This window comes from Hylobates moloch, unplaced genomic scaffold (genome assembly GCF_009828535.3).
Source record: "Hylobates moloch isolate HMO894 unplaced genomic scaffold, HMol_V3 SCAFFOLD_5688, whole genome shotgun sequence".
In the NCBI taxonomy this organism is placed as follows: Eukaryota; Metazoa; Chordata; class Mammalia; order Primates; family Hylobatidae; genus Hylobates; species Hylobates moloch.
The window spans coordinates 1-3687 of record NW_026657963.1 but is presented as its reverse complement, the minus strand read 5'-3'; the positions used below and the strand labels follow the sequence as shown (position 1 = coordinate 3687).

At 71.1% G+C, this 3687-nt stretch overlaps 4 non-coding genes across 4 annotated transcripts; 1 reads left to right on the top strand and 3 right to left on the bottom strand.

Moving 5' to 3' along the window:
- Positions 1-631: 631 nt before the first annotated feature.
- Positions 632-703, bottom strand: TRNAE-CUC (transfer RNA glutamic acid (anticodon CUC)). The gene has a single exon. It is a non-coding gene; the product is annotated as a tRNA-Glu (tRNA).
- Positions 704-989: 286 nt separating this feature from the next.
- On the bottom strand, positions 990-1061 carry TRNAG-UCC (transfer RNA glycine (anticodon UCC)). The gene has a single exon. It is a non-coding gene; the product is annotated as a tRNA-Gly (tRNA).
- Positions 1062-1664: 603 nt separating this feature from the next.
- TRNAD-GUC (transfer RNA aspartic acid (anticodon GUC)) lies at positions 1665-1736 on the bottom strand. The gene has a single exon. It is a non-coding gene; the product is annotated as a tRNA-Asp (tRNA).
- A 635-nt stretch (positions 1737-2371) lies between these two features.
- On the top strand, positions 2372-2454 carry TRNAL-CAG (transfer RNA leucine (anticodon CAG)). Its single transcript has one exon. It is a non-coding gene; the product is annotated as a tRNA-Leu (tRNA).
- Positions 2455-3687: the final 1233 nt, after the last annotated feature.

Sequence of the window (3687 nt, the reverse complement as noted above, 5' to 3'; positions counted from 1 at the left end):
CGCAGCTCTGCCTCCCCAGCGCCACGGCCCCGGTCTCGGCTCCTCAAGTTCCGCTGCCCTCTCTACCAAAGCCGCTGACACCCGTGGAGCCCAATCGCGGATCCCGCGCTCGGGGTCCGGCACGCCTTGGAAGAGCCAGTGCGCTTGCTGGCATGAGTGGCTCTGGCGGGTGGCCCAACCATGAGGCGCAGATCCCCCGCGGCCGAGAGAGAAGTGGCCCGTCAGCCACCCGGCTTGGCTTGGCGGAAGCCGCTCTGCTCGAGAGTCCTGGCCCATTCCGTGGCCAGACGAGAGTGCGAGGGTGGCGGCGGTGGTGGTGGTGGTGGTGGTGGCGGGTCACCTGGCGGCCATGGGAGGAGAAAGCCTGACCTGGCCAGTGGGCTTTGCCGCTGAGAAAGAGTGGGAGCGAGGTGAGCACCTGACAAGGAAGAGCTGTGAAGCTGATGTTGCGAAGGTGGCGCCAGCGAGGCCAAAAGGACGGATGGGTGGAGGTAGGCGGGGAGCGCTGGGGCGCACGTGGAGGCCGCCGGAGGTTGTGGCTGAGGCGCGGGAGAACGAAGCGAGCCTGTCGGTCAAAAGGGGAGGTGTGAAGGGGCCTGGCAGTCGGCAGGCAGAGCCAAAGAAGGAAGGCTTCCCTGACCGGGAATCGAACCCGGGCCGCGGCGGTGAGAGCGCCGAATCCTAACCACTAGACCACCAGGGAGGGACGGCTCCACGGCCTGGCTGGCGCCTCCTGGCCCCAGCGCCTCTGGCCCCAGCACTGGGCGCTACCGTGGCGCCCGTCCCCTGCTTCGGTTTAAAACAAACACCCGCAACCAGCCCCCGCGACGCCGGCGGCAATCGGCCTGCCCTCACCAGCAGCTCTGGCCCTGTTGGAAGCACACCCTGCAAACACCGCGCGCCTCCTTCCCGGGCGCACAGGCACGCAGTCACAGGCCAAGCTGCGACACGAGCTCCGCGCCTGGGACCTCCGCAAAAGGTCGGCCCGCTGCGTTGGCCGGGAATCGAACCCGGGTCAACTGCTTGGAAGGCAGCTATGCTCACCACTATACCACCAACGCCGCACGGCGCGGGCAGCCCCGCCACGCCGGCCCGGGGCTCCCACCGGCGCGCCGCCGACGCCCGGGGCAGCCGGCCCCGACGCCCGGTCCGCCCGCCCGCAGCTCGGCGCTGCCACGGCCCCGGCAAAGGCCGCCCCGCGCCCCACCGGTGCAAAGCGAGCGCGGCTGCCACGTTCCGCCCGCCTGCCTCTGGGGGCGCTCTCGCTCCCTCGCCGCCCCGGGCCGCCAGAGCCCTTCCCCTCCAGGTGCCCGGCGGGGACACGGCCGGCGCCCACAGGGTCCTCACTCCTCCGCCTCCCACCGGGCGCCGGGCCCTGTGCGTCGCAGAAAGCCTCTTCCGACACCCACTTTGGGCCGGCAGCTCGTTGGGCGCCCTGGGGCCCACAGGAGGCCGCCCGGCTGCGGCGACCAAGCCGCGGGCGGGAAGAAAAGGCAGGAGGCCAAGGGGGCCCAGGAGGCCAAGGGGGCCCAGAGGGCCCAGGGGGCCAAGGGGCCAGGCAGGCCAGGCCCGAGAGGGCGCCCTGCGACTAGCTGGAGGGCGGAGGAAGGAGAAGGAGGGCCCACAGGCTGGGTCCGAGGCGGCGGCCCAAAAAGGACGGCTGCCTCCCCGTCGGGGAATCGAACCCCGGTCTCCCGCGTGACAGGCGGGGATACTCACCACTATACTAACGAGGACGACGGCGACCGTCGCCGGGACGCCAGACCGCACTCCGACCACGGACGCCTAGCCCTGCCTTGATCCCCTCCCTCGACCGCAGGGGCCCGGCGCGTGCTCGCCCTCCACCCTCCACCCTCCACCCTCCACCCTCCACCCTCCGCCCGCCACTCGCCACCCGCCACCCGTCACCCGCCACCCGCCACCCGCCACCCGCCACCGTTGGCGCGACCTTCCCCGACACCCAACAAAGCACCCTGCCATCCCACTGGGACCCGGAGCCGGACCTCGACTCGTACCCGAGCGGCGTGGAACCTCCCCGTGCGCCCTGCCTGCTGTCTCCAACGCGGGGATCGCGCCGGGGCAGGAAGAGGCGCGGGCGAAACAGTCAGGCCGCTGCTCCTAGGACGTGGTGGGCGCGCGCCCTGCGGGGTTCGGCTAGCGGAGGCTCGGGGGCTGGGGCGTGCGGCGGCGGCGGCCGGCCCGACGCGGACCGTTTGTGTCCACGCCAACGCCGGCCGGCTACGTTCACTTGGCGCCCGCTCTGCCCGCGCGGTCCGTCGGTTGCGCACCGAACCCAGGCAGGCGCGGGCCAAGGGCGCAGGCGTTCGCGCCGGGTCCCAGCCATGCCAGCGGCGACGCGCCCCGGCGCGCCGTCAGGATGGCCGAGCGGTCTAAGGCGCTGCGTTCAGGTCGCAGTCTCCCCTGGAGGCGTGGGTTCGAATCCCACTCCTGACAAGCCGACATTTTGGCCCGCCCGCCGGAGGGCAACGCCCATCGCAACCCTGGAGCACCTTGGGCCGGTTCCTGCCTTGAGCCCTTGCCCACTCTCCAAACTCCAGCCCCCTTGAAGCAAGCCTCCAAAACGCCGCCGCTTCTCAGGCACGTCCGTGCTTCCTGCCCACCCGCCGGCTGTCGCAGAAACAGCCCAGGACCATGCGCCAGCGCCCGCGACCCCCTACCAATTGCCCTTGGGACAGACGCCCTCCACACCACCTCACACGCCCTCTTCCCTGGCCCCACACACAGCGAGCGACCGCGACCACCTTCCACGCTCTTCCCTGCCCATCTCCTCCGCCCTCCTTCTCCTCACTCGCCCAAGCAGACACAGCACAGATTCTTCCCCTATTCCTCCTTTTCCCACCTTCCTCCCACCGGCCTCCGCCCACCGCCCACCGCCCACCGCCTTGAATCGCCGCTGCGCTGCCCAGAGGCGTCCTGGCGTGCACAGCCCGCCCGTTTCACCCTCCAACTTCTGACCGCTGAACAGCAGCGAGCGACTCGCTCTTGGAGCCGCACACACCTCTCCCACCAGAGGCACGCCATCCAACATCCTGTGCTTTCCTCCGACCCCTCGGACCCCGGCCGCGCATTCCATTCTCCCGACACCCTAGCCACGTCGCCGATCCCACCTCGCTACTCCTGCTCCCTTCCCGCTAACACCTGCCGGCCGGCCCACCTGCAGCCCGGACGCCCGCCGGCCAGAGGCAGCGGGGAACCCTGCACAGAGCCTGGCAGGCGAGTCCAAACCCGGAAAGACAGCCGACGAGGAATCACCAGCGGAAGCCCTATATCCCCGTCACGCGCCCACAAACGCCAGGCCCCGCCGGGACCAGCTCTGCGCCACACCGGATCCCCACGCGGGAAGCCGCGGCCCGGGCCGTCCCAGCCACACCCAGCGCGCCTTCTCCAGGGTCAGCCAGCTGCGGCTCTGCCACAGCGCTCCTCCGCTCCTTTCTCGCACTCCAGCCTCCCTACCAGCCCATGGGGCCGGACCCCAAGTGCGAGCCTGTGGGGTGGCTCAGAGCGCAGGAGCGGGGCGCCCACGGACTTGGTCTGCGTTTCGGAGCCGCACGCGGCGGCTGCGAGACCCGTCCCCCATCGCCGTCCCCGCTCGTTGACACCCCCACCCCCACACCCACCCGCAGCTGACACGAGCGAGCAGGCCGGCCGGGTCGGAAAAAAAAAAAA